Source organism: Pelobates fuscus, chromosome 9 (genome assembly GCF_036172605.1).
Source record: "Pelobates fuscus isolate aPelFus1 chromosome 9, aPelFus1.pri, whole genome shotgun sequence".
Taxonomy (NCBI): Eukaryota; Metazoa; Chordata; class Amphibia; order Anura; family Pelobatidae; genus Pelobates; species Pelobates fuscus.
In genome coordinates, this window is record NC_086325.1 from 71,902,580 (window position 1) to 71,927,412 (window position 24,833).

The window sequence follows — 24,833 nt, forward strand, 5'->3', positions numbered from 1 at the left end:
GGTATTGTCACTGAGAAGATAAGTCGCCTAGGTCAAAAAAGTCTAGATTACCTCACCTTTATTAAGATGAATGAGGGATGGATCCCGAAGGGACTGACAGTAGGCGATACATTCGACTAAAAAAGGCCTGATGAGATGAGCTGCCTTGGGCAAAAAATGGTCCACACGCTGCTGTATTTTAGCTCTGAATGCCGGTTGACTTGCGTGACTTATCCGCCACCAACTAGGGTTCAAGCCGCAATGTTTTAGGGCACTTTCTGCCTGGGAAACAAACATAAATTTTATGGCCGCTGCTACAGCAGCGGCTGCAACAATACCTAATTTTTCAGGCATGTGTACATGCCTAATTTTTCGGCCCTCTGGTGCTGCACTGTGGCTTCAAAAACCAAACCAAAAAAAGGCACATAACAGGGATTAAACTGATAGGAATAGTACTACTTAACACACCACTCCTATCTGGTGGCACATTAGATTGCACGCGCAGTGCCCCAAATTTGAAGTAGGAGGACCGACCAAGCATCTTTTTCCATCTCCCGGTTCCTAAATTCGATGCCATATACACGTCCCCTGATATGGCGCCAGCTCATTATTCTCTTGGACGCCAGCTCGTTATTCTCTTTTTCACTTCACTAGGGACACTTTACTGCACTATGGGCACTTAGACCCACTCTTTGTCTTGCACAGTGTTATTCCTAGCCAGCATCTGTGATGGGAAATCAGGCAGTCATCTAAACGTTTAGATTGAGCTTTAGCTTCGAACACCCTTGAAGGTGTTTAAGGAGATTAGGGCTAGTTTAGAGGATTCTTCTTAGACCTCTCTGAGTCTTTGTAGCCCTTCTACCTATCCAGCATTTCTGGAAACTAGCTAAGAGAAAGGGTGGATGTGTGTCTGTGATACATTTAACTTTATATGACCTTATTGACACTTTATTACTCCGGTCTCCATACTCTCTGCCTATACCCATCTATTTAGAGGGAATTTCCTTGCCCCTGCTAATATTATATAATAGGTAATAGTATTACAATTATTACACAATTAGTTCTCTGAGGACAGGTGTCAATCCATATCTGCCAAGTGACCCTATGTAGGGGGAACAGTCCCTATTCTGCTCTGTGTCAGTGTGTATCAGGGGCTCTGAGGACAGGTGTCAATCTATATCTGCCAAGTGACCCTATGTAGGGGGAACAGTCTCTATTCTGCTCTGTGTCAGTGTGTATCATGATCTCTGAGGACAGGTGTCAATCCATATCTGCCAAGTGACCATATGTAGGGGGAACAGTCCCTATTCTGCTCTGTGTCAGTGTGTATCAAGGGTTCTGAGGACAGGTGTCAATCCATATCTGCCAAGTGACCCTATGTAGGGGGAACAGTCTCTATTCTGCTCTGTGTCAGTGTGTATCATGATCTCTGAGGACAGGTGTCAATCCATATCTGCCAAGTAACCCTATGTAGGGGGAACAGTCCCTATTCTTCTCTGTGTCAGTGTGTATCAGGGGCTCTGAGGACAGGTGTCAATCCATATCTGCCAAGTGACCCTATGTAGGGGGAACAGTCTCTATTCTGCTCTGTGTCAGTGTGTATTATGGTCTCTGAGGACAGGTGTCAATCCATATCTGCCAAGTGACCCTATATAGGGGGAACAGTCTCTATTCTGCTATGTGTCAGTGTGTATCATGGTCTCTGAGGACAGGTGTCAATCCATATCTGCCAAGTGACCCTATGTAGGAGGAACAGTCTCTATTCTGCTCTGTGTCAGTGTGTATCATGGTCTCTGAGGACAGGTGTCAATCCATATCTGCCAAGTGACCCTATGTAGGGGGAACAGTCCCTATTCTGCTCTGTGTCAGTGTGTATCAGGGATCCTTAGGATAGGTGTCAATCCATATCTGCCATGTGACCCTATGTAGGGGGAACAGTCTCTATTCTGCTCTGTGTCAGTGTGTGGCATGGTCTCTGAGGACAGGTGTCAATCCATGTCTGCCAAGTGACCCTATGTAGGAGGAACAGTCTCTATTCTGCTCTGTGTCAGTGTGTATCATGGTCTCTGAGGACAGGTGTCAATCCATATCTGCCAAGTGACCCTATGTAGGGGGAACAGTCCCTATTCTGCTCTGTGTCAGTGTGTATCAGGGATCCTTAGGATAGGTGTCAATCCATATCTGCCAAGTGACCCTATGTAGGGGGAACAGTCCCTATCCTGCTCTGTGTCAGTGTGTATCAGGGTCTCTGAGGACAGGTGTCAATCCATATGTCAAGGTGTCAATATGTCATATGTCAGGTGTCAATCCATATCCATTGTGATTTAGGAATGTTAGATGATTTATGCCCTTTATGGATTAAAACCAGACTCTGCATCAACTGTGTAATATTCCATGGGAGTTTTGCCATGGATCCCCCTCCGGCATGCCACAGTCCAGGTGTTAGTCCCCTTGAAACAACTTTTCCATCACTTTTGTGGCCAGAAAGAGTCCCTGTGGGTTTTAAAATTCGCCTGCCCATTGAAGTCAATTCGCCGTTCGCGAACCGAAAATGTTGTGTTCGCGACATCACTAATCTTAAATTCAATCTAGGAGACATGCAGGCATGGCCAAGAGGTTTAGCTGTTGTTTGATCAAACCTTAAAATTGGAAAGATATGTGATCTTAGCAACCTTGACCTAGAAAAGACTACCGTCAATTCACAGATCAATTGAAGAATAAACAACTGAAGAAAGGATTTAGGCTAGATTAGGAATATGCAAAGTCATTTTAATTTGTTTGCATGGCCTCAGATACTGGTTATTTGCTAAAGAAGTACAGGTAAATCCTCACAGCCAATTCATATTCCAATACATTGCTCTCTAATCTCCCCAAAACATGCATGTAGAAATTCTAGATTCCAGAGACATATTCACCTGAATACCACACAGAACTAGTTTATAATTTCCTTATGAAATAATTTATATATGCAATTCAATGTCAGTCCAAGGGTCAGAGTAATTGGTCTTTAAAGGGACACTATAGTCACCAGAACAACTACAGCGTATTGAATTTGATCTGGTGAGTAGAATCATTACCTTCAGGCTTTTTGCTGTAAACACGGTCTTTTCAGAGAAAATGCAGTGTTTACATTACAGCCTAGTGATAACTTCACTGGCCACTCCTCAGATAGCTGTTAGAGATCCTTCCTGGGTCATGGCTGCCTAAAATGCATCCAAACATTCAGTGTCTCCTCCCTCTGCATGCAGACACTGAACTTTCCTCTTAGAGATTCATTGATTCAATTCATCTCTATGAGGAGATGCTGATTGGCCAGGGCTGTGTTTGAATTGTGCTGGCTTTGCCCCTGATCTGCCTCCTTGTCAGTCTCAGCCAATCCTATGGAGAAGCACTGTGATTGGATCAGGCTACCACTTCTGATGATGTCAGCAGACAGCCTGCTATTCTGAGGCAAACAGCATGCAGAGCTACAGCTACAGGCTTGAATACAAGTAAGATGTTGCTATATTTAGGGAGGCATGAGGGACCCAGGGGGGCTAGATGGTGGTTTTCACACTATACATATAGTGTTCCTTTAAACTGCAATAAATGTGTTAGTGTTCTAAATTACATTTTAGTTGCATACATTGTTAGTAAGTCTTCTATAAATTCGCGAAACAGCCCCACTCCTTGCCACCCCACACCTAAAAAGTATCCCTGCTTGTTTATTTGAAATTTTGTTAGGTATTACGTACCTTTCCTTTGATTTGAATCTCACACACAGTAAATTGTCATAGTTGGGTTTGCCAGGTATCTCTTGATCCGAGTGGGCAAGGCAAGTTTGTCTTATCCACAACTGGCAAACAAATCTATTACTAAGAAATCTGAGTATTGCTTGTGAATTAGGGGTTCCTAAGTAGACACCGACTCTTATCCGTAGCCAAGTAACCATTCAGGGAATAAGTATTAATATTGTCCAGTTGTAACTCTTCCACCAGTGCAAAAGTATCACAACCAACAGTCTTCATTTCATATTCCAGGCCACAAATACAGTTGACTGTTTATGGTCTGACCTACAGGTATTTGTAACCCGATTTGCTCAAAGTAGTAGAGTAAAACAAAACGAGAACATTGGTCTTGATAGCTTGTCATTGAATCCAGCACCTAGGTGCTGTTACATCATAAGTGTGGATGCACAAACAGTCAGTTTACTTTTTCTAAGTGCCAGAAAGTGGGTATAATGTACGGTATGGAGAATGCTTCATTTTAACTGTTTTCAACAATGTATACATTTTATCAGCAATTGTGTATTGAAAGAGAGTTTTAGGTACACAGATACTAAAACAGGTCCTAATAATGCATTATTTAGCCAACTCACACCCACAAGTCACATGAATAAGGATTAAAAGGGTTTTGTTCATGTTGTTTACTTTGCTTTGAACTTCTGAGTGAGTCCATAATGGTACGTGATTTCTTTCACTTTCCACTTTTGTTTTTAATATATTTTTATACATGCCAGACTTTTTAATACAGAATAAATTTTTCCTGCCAAGAAGCTTTCTTTCACCTTGTATAGACACAACCCATAACTACTGGTTGTTAGGTCAGCATGGTTACAAACAGTAATAGTTAACAAATGATAGAACTCTGCTTGAATTCTCCATGTTTTCCTTTTATGTATGTTTGAATTTTCATTCTTTTCTTTTTGTTTGTTTGCTTTTTTGAGCCATTAACAGTGTTGATGCAGTTACAATCACACCTTTCAGATGTTTTTCTACAATACGTTTTGCATTGCTGGTGCAGCAAGAAAATGTCTCTATACCTTAGATTTAGCAATCAAGCTTAAAGGGACACTATAGTCACCTGAACAACTTTAGCTTAATGAAGCAGTTTTGGTGTATAGAACATGCCCCTGCAGCCTCACTGCTCAATCCTCTGCCATTTAGGAGTTAAATCCCTTTGTTTATGAACCCTAGTCACACCTCCCTGCATGTGACTTGCACAGCCTTCCATAAACACTTCCTGTAAAGAGAACCCTATTTAGGCTTTCTTTATTGCAAGTTCTGTTTAATTAAGATGTTCTTATCCCCTGCTATGTTAATAGCTTGCTAGATCCTGCAAGAGCCTCATGTATGTGATTAAAGTTCAATTCAGAGATTGAGATACAATTATTTAAGGTAAATTACATCTGTTTGAAAGTGAAACCAGTTTTTTTTTCATGCAGGCTCTGTCAATCATAGCCAGGGGAGGTGTGGCTAGGGCTGCATAAACAGAAACAAAGTGATTTAACTCCTAAATGGCAGTGAATTGAGCAGTGAAATTGCAGGGGAATGATCTATACACTAAAACTGCTTTATTTAGCTAAAGTAATTTAGGTGACTATAGTGTTCCTTTAAGTGATCACAATCACACCATTATCAACATATTAATGATGCCACTTTTAACCCTCTTGAATTCAGCCAAAGGTACTTGATAAACCACTGACAACTCTTTCCAAAAAATAACACAAATACTACAAAACTTACCAAACTAAAAGAAACACTGTAACATTAAAAATAAATAGCGGTTAACACCAAAGTGTTTAATTTAAATGTAGATTAGAGGGCTCCCTTTTCTTTAAAAAATAGTCATTGGACTTACCTATTATCCAGTACAGGGCCAGTCTCCTCCCTGCAGCCTGATCTGTCCACAGTGAGATCATCAAGCAAGATAATATATTGTCCAATCTTGTCCAATAGTGAATCATTGTGGACCTACAATGCATACGTGGCAGACAATACACCAATCCAATGCTGCTCACAGAGAAGCTTTGATTCCAATGATTTTCTACAAGAAGCATTAGCTGTGTTTGGCATCACCATGCTGTGATGTGCAATGAGATTGGAGAAGAGATTGGCATTACTATGGCCATGGGGCCTAGATAATATGTTTGCTCCTCCAGTTGTTTATCAGGGCACCGATCAGAAACAGATTAGTGTACACAGAACGTAAGTTACCTTTAGCACTTTAGGTTTTACAGATAGTGTTCAGCCAGGCTATTGAAGATATCTGTCCATCTGTGGCCATATATTATTAGTTTGGCTCCCAGCATCTCAGGGTTGCAGATATACAAATCAAACAGCTTGGGCCTATTGAAATTAATGGCTGTGGAGCTTCAGCACCAATATCCTCTTGGTTAATCAGGTGCCAAATAAAACATGTCTATCTTTTCGTATATCTATGTGTTTTATTATATCTATAAATTGGCAAAATTGTTAACATTTTTCCCATCATGCTGCAGTTTTAAACACATTAGTTCCATCATAAACGACTGAGTAATGTTCTGTGTTGTTCAGAAAACCTGGTCTGAATGTGGCCTTGGGGACTGGCATTCAAAATTCGAGCAAGGATTTTGCCAATTTGCAAAAAAAAAACTTCGATTCTGATAGCTCAGTTTGACTAGGGTGAATATAAGACTTGTAATTTGGCACATTTTTATTCATTTTCTTTTAACACAGGTTCAACATGTGTTTCATAAGTGCGTAATTCTATTAAAATTCCACGATCAATACAATATGCCCAGCAATTCCCCAACTTGCTCTGAAGTGGTATGACACACTTGGAAACTAAATATTTGTGCACCATTGGCATTATATCATGTTCTGTTTGTGTTCCACCAAAAACAAAGGAGAGAAAGGGCAAGTTTTGATTATATGTCATGTGCTAATGTAACTAATATGATCACTGATTGCCATTGTATCCAGGTGTTGGGTTACCATTCTATTCAGCGTGCAACATTACGTCTGCTGGTTTTGGATGTGGCTTTCAGCGCTGTAATTATGTGTTTATTAAACAAAGGATGATTAATATGGGAACACTGGATTCTTTTGCCCACTAAGTACTCAGGTGTCATAGCACACCAAGGTTGATGAAAATATATTGCAGGGAGATAAGGAGGGATGGGTAAGAAAGGTCAGCATTGGGAGTACATGTAAGATATGATTTAATTATAAAGTAATATAAAGTACTGCTACTAAACAGGAGCACAGCAAGCCAGATGACACAATTATCTTTGCCCAAACCAGATTACTTTCAGGGTTATTCATTAAAATGTGAATTATCATAAATGTAAAGTGAAGTGAAATAGAATTTAGTACTTTAGGCCGCAGTTGAAACGGGAAAAAAAAGTTTCAAAGTAATTTATGGTTTCATTTGGATTATTTTTCTCTAAAAATGTTTATTCACTTTGAATTCGCAACAATTCAGACTTTAGTGAAAACTAATTATATGTTTTTTCACTATATGCTCAGCCAACGTGTGTGTGGCCCTAAATGACCCTGCTTTGCTCTTGAGAGCAATCCAAATTCTCCTGCAGCAGAAAACCAGAATCAGTGGATTCAGCTACGGCCACAACAGGAGCCAGGTAAGTAGTCAAACTGTGCTAAACCGGTTTGACATTGTACCGTGTGACAACCAACTCCATTGTATTGGCTTAAATTCAGAATGTCAGCTGATAACACAATACTCATATTTTAGCCATCCTCTGGTTATTGCATTAGAATATAGTACAACAATTTTTAACGGAATACCCCATCACTTGTGTTAATTCCTTGGTTATTCATTTCTCTGTACCCCCTGTTCGTTTCCCAAAACAGAGATTTGTATCCCCTTTTCATACTTCTGAAGCCCAGACCACTCCCTGGCTCATTAGCTTCAAAGAATGTTGTTAACTCAAGTGCTCTCTCTGTGAGGCCGCCATTCATATAACCGAACACGTGTTGTTTGGAATGGCGGCCATATTGTCTGCCAAACGCAGGCAGTGGTACTTTGTCGTCGATGGCATGGAACTAAATTCAGACACTGCAAACTCGTGAATGCCGGTGAACTTCTACCGCCGCCGGCTCTTCCTACAGACAAGCCAAGGGAGCGTTCTTTGGGGAAAAGACTCAGTGAACTACGAAGAACATTCGCTCCCCAAGAGCCAGGAGGAACATTCGGTTGTTTTTGCGCAGGAGCCCCGCTACACCAAATGGATCTGAGCAATATTTGGACAACTTGGGCGCTCAGATCCTGGCTATCCGGGGATGTAGAACTTGTGGGATTCCTGTGTAGGCTTAATGGGGTATTGTTTTTTTTTGTGTAAATCTGTATGTATCCCTGTAACTGGGAGATAATTGACTTACCAGGCTTTTGACTCAATTATCTCCTAGACACAAAGACGCCTGTGAGGAGTTTATGTTGTTTTGTATGGAGACCCCATGCTGGGGATCTTGTGTATAAATTCTGTGTGTTTTGACTGAATAAATCAGATCTACTCCCAACATTAAGTCTTGGCTAATGTATGGGGGAAAGCTATACTAGCTATAATCACTTCTGAGGTTGGATATAGCTAATTCACACTGGAAAAAGGAGTCAGTGGCAGCGATACTCTGGTGGACCGCCACACTATTCTATTCGTGTTTTCTGCGGAAGAACTTAGCTGAGGTCTTGGCTCAGAGCCCAAGAAGGAGCTTTGGGTGGGGATTTGGTGGCAATTGCTCGGGGAGGAGGGCGGGGTGGGGGCACCCTCAGGGCAGGAGGAGTGGCACAAAGAACACTGTTGTCCATTCTCAACACCGGGTCCATGCCAAATGAGCGGACAACACAATATCTAACTCTCCCCATGACGCCCTGTGCGGGGCCTCTCTTTCCTTGTCCCTTTCCCTGGTGAATACAGCTATTAAGGTTAAACTTAGACACTTGTTTAAGATCTGATTGTTTATACTAACAACAGACGTCAAGGTTACATTTCTAGTTGTTTGGTTTCTTCTTCTCTTATTCTTTATGTTAAATATAACATTCTATTGACTATGTGCACTTGAACAAAGGTCCTGAGGCAAAACGTATGGCTATACAGTTTATTTTATGTCAAACATTATGTCAATGTACTGTTTTTTACCTGTCATATACTATTGCCAAATATGTCATGCGCAATGTGACTTTACCTATTTGTGTCATTGTTGAAACCATGTCTTTTACATATTTTAATTTTAAATGAATTAAAAAAATAAAAAAATACAGGTACTATCATGCCAGGTGGATGTGCAGTTCCCATGGCATTGCACAAAGTGTGCATCCATGTTAAGAACACTGTCAAATAACCCTTCAAACTCCAATGCTCAAAGCTTAGACCTGAAAATAAACCCTTTACCTTAATCCTATGTTGAACTCCTCTAAAAACTAAACACCTCATGTATCCCAATACTAAATTTAAGCCAACACTATCATTAAACTCAATAATAGTAAACAGCCTTTGTACAACTACTACAGCTTTAGCTCCTCTCAAGCTGTTAATCTGCTTAACCCCTTAAGGACCAAACTTCTGGAATAAAAGGGAATCATGACATGTCACACGTCATGTGTCCTTAAGGGGTTAAAGCAATACTATAGGGTCAGGAACACAAATGTGTATTCCTGACCCTATAGTTTTAAAAACATATGTAGGGTGCTTGGCCCAACCTTGCCCCCCTTAAATAATAAGAAAGCTTACCTTATTTCCAATGCCACCGGCAGTGGCGTACACACAATCCACAATCCCCAATTTGCTCCCCCCACACCCTCAACAGGCACACACACACATACATACAGACACACATACATACACACAGACACATACATACATAGACACACACACACATAGACACATACAGACAGACAGATACATACAGACACATACACACAGACAGACACACACAAGACACACACACATACAAAGACATACATACAGACACACACACAGACACATACAGACAGGTAGATACATACAGACACATACATACATACATACATACATACACACAGACAGACAAAGACACACATACAGACACACACACATACACATAAACACACAGACAGACACACACACACACACATACATACAGAGACAGAGATTTTTTTTTTAAATGTACACTACTGTTACACCAGATATGAGTTGCACTGGTGTGACACTGTGCCCTGGCAGGCCCTGAAACGCACACGTGTGAAGGAAACTGACTGCTATTATATTACAGTCCAAAAATTTTTAAATGCAAGCTATTGTGACACCAGATATGAGTGGTGGCACTGGGACCACCTTAAAAATATTGGATATCACTAAAAATCATGATCACTATATACTTTCTCTACAAACCTCTAAAACGAACCAAACTACTCATCCATCCGCTATACCACTTTATCCCACCTAGAACTAGTGCCCAGTTAAAATACTTGACTCTTACTTACCCACACTCAGTCATGCCACACAAATTTCACCACTACTCTCACTGAATCCCTCTGACTACGGCTAAATTCATCTTCTACATCAGAACACTACTTCTAAGATTGGGTTGTATCCATGTCTCGGGTCTTTCATTTAGAATAGGGGCAGCTTTGGTCTCCTTCAACACTGACACTCCAGTGCATATTATTAAAAGATTGGGCAGATGGAAATCCTCAGTCTACAACCGATATATCTAAAAAGAGGGCAGTAAGTGGGAATAAAAGTGCAAAATACAGTGCAGGCTAATCACCCCGAAATAGGGATCACTCCCAGTCCAAGTTACAATGCAAACAAATATATAGTATAGTTAGACAACATATACCACCGGGGGCGCCACAATCACAAATATGTGAAAATATTTACCACATTGTAGTCATGTAGTCAACGCGTTTCGTCCGATAGACTTTCTCAGGAGCTGTGTGTCTCTTCTTCTTCCGGCTTTTTAAATGGTTGAGTTCGCGCGGCTTTCATTATTGCACGCATGCGCATTACGGTAAAATGTTACCGTAAAGTTTTACCATAATGCGCGTGCGCGCAATAATGAAAGCCGCGCGAACTCAATGATTTAAAAAGCCGGAAGAAGAAGAGACACACAGCTCCTGAGAAAGTCTATCGGACGAAACGCGTTGAGCGATCAAAAAGCCTGCCAGTGTCCCTACAATCCTTGGATCATATCCAGCCTTGAACTAACCACTATTTGGAGTCTTTGGAACTGGGATCCTACTGCAAAAGGGGACTTTAGCCCAGGAAGGTGCTGACAAGTTTTTTTTAGCACAATTAAGACATATATCCTTGTTGTGCAACTACATTTGTGAGTGTATTTGTTTTTTTATTATTCTGTTTTATATGCTATTAAATACTTCACTATATATATTTTTTTCTTTTATCTCTTTACATGAATACTCATGACTACAATGTGGTAAATATATTCACATGTTTGTGATTGTGGCCTAACTTCTTCCTTACCTTTCATGCTATTCTCAGACTGCTGCTAACCACTCGTGCTTATCCCCTAATCCTAAATACAGATTAAAGGAATACTAACACAAACCAGTATTCTAAATGCTTTAGTGCCCTAGTCCCTATTTAGATTAGAGCCCCCCTTAACTGCATTTAAAAAAAAAAAAAGTTTTACTTACCTTTATTCCAGCACTGTCGCTCAGCCTCCCATGATGTCATCCTGAAGACCTTGCTTCTTCTTCAATGGCTGTGCGAAGTTGCTGGATATTGGCAGGACCTGGAACACGCTGTCCTACACGTTGATCCAGAACATCCCAAACATGCTCAATGATTGACATGTCCCGTAAGTATGCTGGCCATGCAAGAACTGGGATGTTTTCAGCTTCCAAGAACTGTGTACAGATCCTTGCAACATGGGGCCGTGCATTGTCATGCAGCACCATGAGGTGATGGTCGTATATGAATGGTACAACAATGGGCCTCAGGATCTAATCACAGTATCTCTGTGCATTCAAAATGCCATCAATAAAATGCATCTGTGTTCGTTGTTCATAACATATGCCTGCCCATACCATAACCCCACCGCCACAATGGGTCACTCGATCCAAGACGTTGACATCAGCAAACCGCTCACCAACATGACGCCAGACATGCTGTTTGCTATTTACCCTGTACAGTGAAAACCAGGATTCATCCGTGAAGAGAACACCTCTCCAAAGTGCCAGATGCCACTTAATGTGAGCATTTTCCCACTCAAGTCGGTTACGACGACGAACTGCAGTCAGTTTGAGACCCCGATGTGGACAACGAGCATGCAGATGAGCTTCCCTGAGACAGTTTCTGACAGTTTGTGCAGAAATTCTTTGGTTATGCAAACCGATTGTTGCAGCAGCTGTCTGGGTGGCTGGTCTCAGACGATCTTGGAGGTGAAGATACTGGATGTGGAGGTCCTGGGCTGGTGTGGTTGCATGTGGTCTACGGTTGTGAGGCCGGTTGCATGTACAGCCAAATTCTCTGGCGCCTTTGGAGACGGCTTATGGTAGAGAAATGAACATTCAATTCATGGGCAAGAGCTCTGGTGGACATTCCTGCAGTCAGCATGCCAATTACACGCTCCCTCAAAACTTGCGACATCTGTGGCATTGTGCTGTGTGATAAAACTGCACATTTTAGAGTGGCCTTTTATTGTGGCCAGCCTAAGGCACACATTTGCAATAATCATTCTGTCTAATCAGCATCTTGATATGCCACACCTGTGAGGTGGATGGATTATCTTGCAAAGGAGAAGTGCTCACTAATACAGATTTTGATAGATTTGTTGACAATATTTGAGAGAAATAGGCCTTTTGTGTACATAGAAAAAGTCTTAGATCTTTGAGTTCAGCTCATGAAAAATGGGGCCAAAAACTTGAAAAACTAGAATATCGTGCAAAAGTTCATTTATTTCAGAAATGCAACGTAAAAGGGGCAACTCATATATGAGATAGACGCATTACATGCAAAGCTTTGTTTTGAAGAAGGTTCTGATCAAATGTGTTTACAATCTGGGAGGCTCTATATCATTTGGTGTCTTGCACAAGAACACTTACTGGAGACGTGGCCTGACCAGTCAATGTGTTTCCTAGAGTACCAGGTCAGTATACTGATCATTCTTCTCCCCACCCCTGGGCATTCTCCAAGCATATAAAGTACGTACATTTTAGGTTAGTGAAATTCTATATAACAAAGTTGCATGATCAATGTATGCAGCATTTTAATATATCAATACATAAAACAGTGTAGCAATCAACACTGACAAAAACAGAAAAATGATCAAAGACAAAGACATCTCATTTCAGACACGAGGAACTGAACCAAAAATATCAACCCAGAAATATAACTGGAGATGTTTACAGAAGCTTAAGTACAGTTGACATAAACATTATAATTACCTGCTACTTTTCTCTTTATCTTAATCCACATACACAAATGTGGTATTCCACCTGCTCGCAGCCTCTCTTGTACTTGGGGATGCACACAATATATCTGCCAAATTTCAGTGTGTTTAAATCTGGCCTGCCTTTGGCTTTTTATATATTTTCATTTGGTCTGCAGTTCAAGACACCAGACTTCTCCTAGTGAAATTTGAAACAATCTTTTTTGGAACATGGATATTGAAAAACCTGCTTACTAATATTGCCGAAAGCTGTGTGGAAACATTTTCTCCCTGTCTGTCTCCTTCATATTCTGCGATATTTCAGCAACAACACAGGCCTATCAAATCTCAGTAGTCTGGAGTTAGACTTGTTGAATTTTGGCATTAAGACGCTCATGCATTCCACTGGATCTCCCACTCACAAGACTAAATATTTTAATGAAAATGTTGCTCTTCTGGTCAAAACTTCTAAATATTTCAGACATAGACTTTGACAGATTAGCTGTCATTGTTTTTTTCTATTATTATTATTAACTTTGTACTCGTGAACCAGCCATTAAATTTCCAAGTGATGTAGAAGCCAACACAAGTTAGACATTGTAGAAATCTTTCCTAATCTCTTTCAATTATTTTTGCATTAAAATTGCATACAATCTGAAACACAGAATGTGTTCCTGCATTCAGGAATGATTTTAGCTTTGCCAGTGCCCTGTGCAGAAACTTTAACTAAAAGTGGTGTCTGGCTCCTTTAGATACACACCCTTTTTAAAGCATGCACACTCTGCTTCAAGCCAAGAATTTACATGATGATCCACAAGCATACAGCTTAATTCTCTTTGGTATTACACCTTTTTCTTCAACAAGGCAGCCACAGAATGGCTGAACAAATGCCAAACAGCCTATGATGAACCGCACAAAACCATTGGTTATCAATGATTGGCCGCCAAAGCAACCTCTGGCAGTAAGAAAATGTCATTACTTGGGAATAAAGAAGTGTGTCGGAAATCTTTCAACATGAAACAGAATAAATATAAACTGTAAAAAGAATTAACCCACAGACAAGATCTGATGGATGAGTGTAATAACGGTGAACGGCCACCAATTCAGTTATGGTGGATGGTAGACGATGCATTCTACTCAGTGATAATAAATATGTTTATATATGGGTGTGTTTGTATGAGGGAGTGTATGGGTGAAATGTGGCAGTGTGTTTGTATGAGGTGGGGTGTTTGTGTAGTGTGCGAGTGTGATCGCATGAAGGGGTGTATTGTGGTATATGATAGTGTACATGCAGTCCCACAGTTTTTTCTTCCCCACTTATAGCATCTTTTTTCAACTCCTCTATATATATTTCAACTTTTTATTAATTTATATCTATCTATACAATTCAAATAACTATTTTATATAATTTAATTAATTGGGCATTTCAGTTCCTTCTACCCAGTGGAGCAACTAATTTACAGAGAGTCCTAGTGGAAGAAATATTTTAGGCCACCAAAACAAAGGTCCTCAACTTTTGTGAAACTCACATGATACTTTGACAGCTGGGCAGCTACCATTTGTTCATCCTTGCAGATTTGTATTTATTAGTAGCGTTTGAATGTAAGCAAGCAGTATGTGTGTATGAGTATGTTTGTATGTACTATTTCTATTTCAATGCAGTGGAGTGATTGTATGTAGTGTTGGTTTTTAAATACAGGTATTCATTTGTGTGTTGTGTTGGTGTTTGGATGCATGGTTATGTTTATGTGTAGTGTCGGCATTTGAATTTGGGCACAGGTTCAGATCTCCCTGTCTAAGTCTCTCAAACTCGAGAAGAGATAAGTTGGTGAAAAAAAAAAAAAACACTGAGCTGCTCCTTGCTAGGTGAGGGAACAAAAACATCAGTCTCCGAGTTTCTACTTACAAACTGGCACCTTGTTACACAGGTCCTTATAAGATAACTGCATGTTTCAACCCTATTTCCTAGTCATTGACTGTAGGTTTTTGCTAATACTTCTTTCTATCCCTTGCTACATCTACAGTTAGGGATCTAAACACTTACCTGACTGTGCTGACAATTTACATTTGTGTCAGAAATATGGTTTTTGCCCAGCCATTAGAATGATGTGAAGAAAAAAAAATCAATTGTAGCATAAGGCTGCAACATTAGAAAATAGGTAAAAAAATTAAGGGTTTCTGAATGCATTGAACATAGACATACAGTCACACACACATTCACATACGTACATGCAAACAGCTGCAATTTTTACTGTAATTTTCATTTATTACTTTTTTACATTGTAAACATCCTAAACTCCTACCATCCCCTCCATTTTGTCCTAAATATGTCCGTGATGCCAACGCTGTAGTGGTAAAGACCAAAATATAATACATTCCAATTTCTCTAACACAATGTATAGATGGAATTGTATTCTCTTTAAAGCCATGCTACGACATCATTCAGTTGTGTTAGCTATGACAGGTCTATATTAATCTACTTTGACTGTAGTGACACATATATATGTAACTGTAAAACTGTGCTGTGTCAATCTACATATAACCATGAATAAATATTTACAGTCTCGTGTATAGTCGGTATCATTATATGAATGTGCAGATACAGGCTTGCTCTATGTTTTTATTTTAGAATCCCAGTAGTCATTATATGAGAATACTTTTTAGGTTTGTCTTTTTTTTTTGTAAGTCATCAGGACGCCTATAACAGCTGAATAGTGCCAAAATGTACTGCAATAATTGTACAGTAATCTTAACATAGATCCAAAGAAACCCATCATCGTAAGAGACAGAATATTGTTCCCAGACAGTTTTGAAACGCTTTTCTTTTAGAAACATGGGCCTCTTTTGTCTGTGATGAAGGGCTATCGGGTGTTTAGTGTCACATTTTCCTTACTATGGTGTTGTACAGCAATATCGTAACATGTAGAGTCGCCATTAATCACCTGTTAAGGATATCTGAGGATCAAAGTTCCTGTTAACCCCGAGAGGCCCCTTAAAATCTGTCCTGGCTTTCACACTCTGGCTGGGAATTATTTTTTTCCAGCAGCAATGCATCCGCGGCTGGCTCTTGTCTGGCCTGCGTTGTATAGGCGTCTCGTCTGGCCCTTTGGCTGCCTTTACTGGCTGCTTCAACATCTTCCTGTGGGTTTAGGGAGCGGGTCGGTCTGCTGCAAGCTAAATTTGCTCTGGCTGAAATTGGCCCTGGGAGCAGTCAGTTTTCTTTTATATTTCTCTGGAAATGAAGCCCTGCACTGGAGCCATGCTGCAGGTCACATGCCATTATGGCTACCTCCTCTTCACTCTTAGAGCTTCGGGGAAGGTCAGCGCTGTAATAGGGAGTTGCCCCATTGTTAACCCTGAGGGGAAAACTCATATCTGGTAAATCCCATAAGTGCTAGAACAAATATATATTTAGCAGCTGCCTCGCCCAAGTCTCTTAGGGCTCCCAAAATGCTCAGACATCAAAACAGAGTGCGCTAGTGCTGATGCTATAAAACATTAGACTTCAGATCTGTCAATTAACACTTTTTCAGCTGACAGACCATCGGTGATATAATATATATTTTCAGGTCCTTTTTTTGTTCAAAAGAAATAATTTCTTTCTTTTCTTTTTCTTTTTTTTTTCTTTTTTTTTATTTTTACACATTTTCAGTACCCAATATATTAGTATTCACGTGCAAACAAATGTTTCAAGAGAACCAGGCAGATTAACAGCTAAACACATTCAGGTTTTTCACTTCTGTGCATGTGATCCAAATTATAAAAACTATTGTGTCTAATTGTAGTTATCTTAATTTTATCTAGCATTTAAGTGTTGTGTTATATTAATAATTATTATTATTAGTGATTATTTCTGTAGTATAGAGGATTTAAAAAATTGTTTTAAACATTAATTGGAAATATTCACAGAATTACAGAATTACAGATGTTTACAATCAGACACAATCACATTTAATATATACGTAACAGTCAGTTGTAGATACATAGCACACATATGAGGATATATACATATAGTACATATATGATTTCTAACCCTGGAGCGGTATAGTTCTCACCAGTAGTTCGGTGTCATTGACAGAGACATTAGTACCATAGTTAGGTGTTATGTATTGCTTAATAGCCCAGTGTCAGATTGTGATAACGCGCTTAATATGATACCCAATCATATCCGTGTATATTAGGTGTCAAAGATATGGATGAAGTTGTGAAGCTAAATTTCTGAGTGATTCAGCTCATCATAAAGAGGAGGGGGGTTTCATTTTGGTCAACTCATGGGAACAGGGTCGTATTAGTCCAGAGAAGGTGATGGGTACGTGGCTGTTATGTGTGATCCTAGGTAACTCTGGTGCGATATGTGTTTCCAAATCAAATGGAAAAGCATCAAGGTAAGTGATGCTGTGAAAGAATACCCCATCACTTTCGGCTCTTTTCGTATAACGGATTCGTATTTCATTTTGCTTCATTTATTTTGTTCGGTTCCCAAACCAAGACCACCACAGAGATCCATTAGAACGTGGAACGTGGAGTATCTTGAAAGAAAACCGCAAAGGAACTAATTAATAGAATGCTCCATTGGGTGGCCGCCATTTCGTGCATGCGAACACATGTGGCCAGGACAATGGATGGTAGCCATTTTGTCTCCCGAATGCTGGCAGCAGGATTTGGTCATCAAGTGCCTGGAGCTAATTTCGGCCAGGCACTCCTGCGAACACCGGTCACCATGGATCTGCTACCCATTCCAGTTCCAGTACACCTACACGAATGGCGTTCAGGAGTTACAGACTGCCGAACATGGGGAGCATTCTACACGAATAAGCTTTCATCTACCTTTTGTGGTTTTCGTACAAAACCCCACGAACGGAGACAGGCTCTTGCCCCAACTTCCCTAGAACTATTTTGGGCTTCAACCTCATGGCAGACAGGTCAGAACTTCCCCGCGATGGCGATCCAAAACTACTAAACAGATCCGGGTGATTCCGTGATATATTGTTCGGCCAGATCCAATCTATCCGGGGATATGACTTTTGTGGGGTTTCCATGTGTTTTGGGAGTACTTTTGGGGTTGTTAAGAAATGTTTTATTTTTCTGTCCCTGAGAGATAATATAATTAGTGATGTGTATTCTGATAATTATCTCTCAGGCACAGAGGATCATGGGAGGGATCTTCCTGTTTTTCTGTGTTAGAAACCTGTGTTGGGGCTTTTGCATAAAAAGCCGTGTGTGGCTCCAAATAAACCAGTCTTCTCTCAGCATTGGCTCATGTGTGGGGGATTATGGGACATCAGCAATATTTTACCTTTGGGATTATTTGTGTTTGTTTATTGGGAAAAGGGCATGCGTGGCAGTGATACTCTGGCAGACCGCCACAAATGTGTATAACATGAGACTGTGATACATGGAAGAGGTAAACCTAAAGGGGAAGCAAGAGGCACAAAAATTAAACCTCAGGTTAAAAATTGCATGTTTGCCAGCCATGTTGTCCAGCTATTTTGGTATTGATGATAGGTATGGTTTAGGGATGAGGTCAGTTCATGCATCAATGTGATGGATTCTACTTTTTGAATACAATCCCTGATCGTTGGTGCACTGTCCTTTTTCCATAAGATCAGGATTAACAAAATTGCTTCCGTGATAAGGTGTTTGAGCAGTGTTTGAGTAGGCTTAGGAATGTTGTGAGAGTAGAGCAGAAATAATAGTATTTTGGGGGAGGTGGGAAGCATAATACCTGTTATGGAATGTAGCAGTGTGGTAAGCCTTTTTCAGTACTGTTGGATTCGGTCGCAAGACCACCAGATGTGTCCACGAGTAACCCTGGAGTTTATGCATCTCCAGCATGTGTACAGAGAGTTGGGAAAGAGTCTGTGCAGTCGTGCATGCATCTATTGCCATCTACAAACTTTTTTATAGTTGCTCTCGTGGGTGTAATTGCTAATGGATGTGTGAAATATGTTGGAAAATAGCCTGTTGCGTTCTGAGTCTGTAAAAGATATATGTAATTCTTGACACCATACTTCCATGAATTTAGGTTGGGAAGGCAACATGTCTTGTAGTATGAGTTTATATAGTAACGATAGGTGTTTAGTTTTTATGTAGTGGTTTTTACATAGTTTCTCAAAGCGCGTTTGGTCCCTATTACTGGTGATCAGTAAGGGTTGTGAAACTATGAAGTGTTTGAGTTGGGTATAGCTGAAGTTTTGTAATTGGGAAATCGTTTGGTTGGCAAACAGATCTTCTATTGGTTTAACTCATTGTGCATTGAGGATGGTCTCCAACCTCAGATACCGGGAATCATTCGTTAACAGGAATGTGGTAAACACTCCAACCAGTAGACCTGTGGGTTGTAGTTCAATGGATAGGGTAGATGGATGTTTTGACAAGCTTGGGAGGCGTCTGAGTTGGTGCCAAGTTGTTAAGGTCAGCACAATGATGGGATGGTTTGTGTATACTGGATTCAGAACTGCCCTTCCATTATCCTGCCATGGAATATTGTGTAGGGATACTCGGAATCCCAGCCTCTCCAATTGCAACCAGTGGAATTTGCTCTTGGGTCCTGCACATTCGTATATTCTCGTAAGGATTACCACTTGATAGTAAGCTTCCAAATTGGGGAGGCCTAGTATACCTTGTGATTTATGACCCATTAGAACCTTGGAAGAAATTCTGGGGTGCCTTTGTGCCCATAGGAGGGAGCTGAAGAGTCTATGCACTCTGTTTAAAAAGGGTATCGGGTGGGAGACAGGTAGTGTTTGTAGAGTGTATAGGATTTTGTGGAGGGTATTCATTTTAAGTATATGGATCTGGCATAACCAGCTATTGGTGTATTCCATGCCTTAAGGTATGCTGTGATAGATTGTAGGAGGGGTGGAAAGTTTAGATCAAAAAGTTTGGTGAGGTCTCATGGAAGGAAGATTCCTAAGTATTTGACAGAGGTTTCCATCCATAGAAAGGGGAAACGTCTCCGAAGGGTAAGGCATGCATTGTGGTCAATCTGAAGGGGGAGAATTTCACTTTTGGTAAAATTGACTTGAAAGTTCAAGTGTTTACTGTATGTAGAGATTTTTCTCGAAGGGGAGGCATTGAGCAAGTCGTCCGCAAATGCAGCTAGTATATATTCTGCTGTGTGGGTCACAAAGTCGTGAATATCATAGGCGTGCGCACGGGGTGTGCCGGGTGTGCCTGGGCACACCCTAATCCCCGCGGCACGCCTATGTATTGAGACCGACAGGGGAGATCTCAGGATCCCCCCTGCCGGCTCATGCAGAGCCGGCGCTATCCGAGCGCCGGCTCTGCTCTCAGCCTCCCCTCCCCGGCTCACATGCAGGGAGGGAGGCAGGAGAGGACCGGCGGAGCTATTGCCAGCAGCTCCGCCGGGTTCCTCTCGCGAGATCTGAGCGTTGCCGCGGCAACGCTCAGATCTCGCGTGAGTGAACTCTAGCCCTGCGGGGCTAGAGTTCACTCTCCTCTGGACCACCAGGGATGGCAGCAGCAGCAGCAGGATCCCCCCTCCCAGGCATAAGGTAAGAAGGGAGGGGGGATAACTGATCTGCCTCCACCTCCACTGGACCACCAGGGACAAGGAACAAGAATCCCCCCTCCCCACATAAAGTAAGAAGGGAGGGGGGATATTAAATAATGTACCCCCACCTCCACCCCCAACAATCACCCACACACATACACAGCACACACACACACATACACAGCACACACACACACATACACAGCACACACAGACATACACAGCACCCACACACATACACAGCACCCACAGACATACACAGCACCCACACACAGCACCCACAGACATACACAGCACCCACACACATACACAGCACCCACAGACATACACAGCACACCCACAGACATACACAGCACACCCACACACATACACAGCACACCCACAGACATACACAGCACCCACAGACATACACAGCACCCACACACATACAGCACCTACACACATACAGCACCCACAGACACACAGCACCGACAGACACACAGCACCCACAGACACACAGCACCCACAGACACACAGCACCCACACACACACAGCACCCACACACACAGCACCCACACACATACAGCACCCACACACATACAGCACCCACACACACATACAGCACCCACACACACAGCACCCTCACAAACACAAACAGGACCCTAACACACACACACACACAAAACACTACCAGTACCCTCACACACAAACAGCACCCTGACACACAGTACATTTACAGCACCCTCACAAGTGCACACACACACACAAACAGCACCCTGACACACAGTACATTCACAGCACCCTCACAAGCACGCACACACAAACACCCTCACCCACATAGTACACTACCAGCACACACACATCACACTAACAGCACCCTCACACAGCACACACACAGCTTTGTGTGTGTGTGTATATATGTGTATATATATACATACATATACATATATATATATATATATATATATATATACACGCCGCGTGTGCTTGTGCTTGAGGGTGCACACCCTAATGCAATAGGCTGCGCACGCCTATGGTGAATATTAGGATTATTATGGATGCCCTGAAGAAATGGATCCATGATAAGGATGAGAGGGGACAAAGGGCACCCCTGTCTCGTGCCATTTCCTATCCATACCAGTTTGGACAGTTGACCATTAACCTGGATTTTTGCAATTGGGGAGGATTACAGTGCTTTCATCCAGAGTAACCAATTTGTCCCAAACCCCATCATGAGTAGGGACCAGTCCACCCTGTTGAATTATTTTTCTGCATTGATGAACAGCAGCAAGTCCTGCATCCGATGTAATTCCGAGAGATGAACAAGGTAGTATTATGTTTAGCCTTCCTTTTGGAAACTAACCCCGATTAATCAGGGTGGACTGATTAATCGGGGAGGAGTGGGTGAAGGCAGCTGGCCAGAATATTGGTGAAAATCTTTAGGTCTATATTAATAAGGATATAGGTCGATAGCTCCTGCAATTTGTGGGGTATTTTCCCGATTTTAGAAAAAGAGTCATATGGTATTCAAGTGCTGAGTTTGGGAGAGATGATGGAGAAGGGAATTGAATGCTTCTACAAAGGGTCCAGACAGATTTTGTTGGAATACTCTGTAGTACTTGGCCGTGAAGCCATCTGGGCCTGGACTTTTGACCAATGGGAGGTGTTTCACTGTGGCTAAAAATGTGTCTGTTGTAATGGGTGATTCTAGTGTTTGAACATCTACTGGTGCTATTGTATGTTGGATCATGGTGGAAAGGAACTCAGCAACGTCTGTTTTATTAAGTTTACAGTAGTAATCATGAAATGCCTCAAGAATGTCTGGGAGTTTATGAAAAAAATCACCTGTGGGCTGTTTGATTTTGGATATGAATGTTGTCTGTCTGGAGGCTTTGAGCATGTTAGCTAGTAAATTTGCCTCCTTGAGAGTAGTATTTATGTTTTGTCAAGAGAAGCTTACATTTAATTTACATGTTTAGTAACTATTGTAGTGCGTTTTTCATTCAGTTGTTTGTAGGTGTCTGTTCCTCTGTTTGTGGTCAGTCTGTAAGGATCTAATCAACTGAAGTAATGATTGTATCTGTGAATCTCTATCTTTTTTTAATGTTGGATGCATGGGAGATGAGGTGACCTCTTAATACCAGTTTATGGTCTTCCCATACAACAGTTTGGAGAGAGAGGGTATGGAGTTTTGGAGAGAGAGGGTGTGGAGTTTTCCCTGAAATAATTTCTTAGAGTATCTGTTACCTGAGAAGTCACAATCACGTCATTGAGTAAGAAGTCGTTAAGTTTCCAGGAAGGTGATTTGGGGGGAAGAGATGGGATCTGGATGCCAAGACACAGGGGTGCATGGTCCGGCCAGGAGATGGGACCGTAGGAACAAAACTGAATCCAATGCAAAAATCTGTGTGGGAGAGCGAGTTCTTGAGTATGATTGTGATGTATGTGAGTAGCAGTAATAGTCCCTTGAGTGTGGGTGGGTGATACGCCAGCAGTCAAATAGTTGGAAATCTTCCAGCAAGGAATGAATTTTTTTCCTTGCTGAGGATTGGTATAAAGTGGAACCAGACATAGTGTCCATGTCTGAGTCTACAGGGAGTGCAGAATTATTAGGCAAATGAGTATTTTGACCACATCATCCTCTTTATGCATGTTGTCTTACTCCAAGCTGTATAGGCTCGAAAGCCTACTACCAATTAAGCATATTAGGTGATGTGCATCTCTGTAATGAGAAGGGGTGTGGTCTAATGACATCAACACCCTATATCAGGTGTGCATAATTATTAGGCAACTTCCTTTCCTTTGGCAAAATGGGTCAAAAGAAGGACTTGACAGGCTCAGAAAAGTCAAAAATAGTGAGATATCTTGCAGAGGGATGCAGCACTCTTAAAATTGCAAAGCTTCTGAAGCGTGATCATCGAACAATCAAGCGTTTCATTCAAAATAGTCAACAGGGTCGCAAGAAGCGTGTGGAAAAACCAAGGCGCAAAATAACTGCCCATGAACTGAGAAAAGTCAAGCGTGCAGCTGCCAAGATGCCACTTGCCACCAGTTTGGCCATATTTCAGAGCTGCAACATCACTGGAGTGCCCAAAAGCACAAGGTGTGCAATACTCAGAGACATGGCCAAGGTAAGAAAGGCTGAAAGACGACCACCACTGAACAAGACACACAAGCTGAAACGTCAAGACTGGGCCAAGAAATATCTCAAGACTGATTTTTCTAAGGTTTTATGGACTGATGAAATGAGAGTGAGTCTTGATGGGCCAGATGGATGGGCCCGTGGCTGGATTGGTAAAGGGCAGAGAGCTCCAGTCCGACTCAGACGCCAGCAAGGTGGAGGTGGAGTACTGGTTTGGGCTGGTATCATCAAAGATGAGCTTGTGGGGCCTTTTCGGGTTGAGGATGGAGTCAAGCTCAACTCCCAGTCCTACTGCCAGTTTCTGGAAGACACCTTCTTCAAGCAGTGGTACAGGAAGAAGCCTGCATCCTTCAAGAAAAACATGATTTTCATGCAGGACAATGCTCCATCACACGCGTCCAAGTACTCCACAGCGTGGCTGGCAAGAAAGGGTATAAAAGAAGAAAATCTAATGACATGGCCTCCTTGTTCACCTGATCTGAACCCCATTGAGAACCTGTGGTCCATCATCAAATGTGAGATTTACAAGGAGGGAAAACAGTACACCTCTCTGAACAGTGTCTGGGAGGCTGTGGTTGCTTCTGCACGCAATGTTGATGGTGAACAGATCAAAACACTGACAGAATCCATGGATGGCAGGCTTTTGAGTGTCCTTGCAAAGAAAGGTAGCTATATTGGTCACTGATTTGTTTTTGTTTTGTTTTTGAATGTCAGAAATGTATATTTGTGAATGTTGAGATGTTATATTGGTTTCACTGGTAAAAAGAAATAATTGAAATGGGTGTATATTTGTTTTTTGTTAAGTTGCCTAATAATTATGTACAGTAATAGTCACCTGCACACACAGATATCCCCCTAAAATAGCTAAAACTAAAAACAAACTAAAAACTACTTCCAAAAATATTCAGCTTTGATATTAATGAGTTTTTTGGGTTCATTGAGAACATGGTTGTTGTTCAATAATAAAATTAATCCTCAAAAATACAACTTGCCTAATAATTCTGCACTCCCTGTATGGAGATGTTTAAGTCCCCACCCATTATCAGCACTCCTTCTTAAAATGAATCTATAGCACAGAGACAAACCC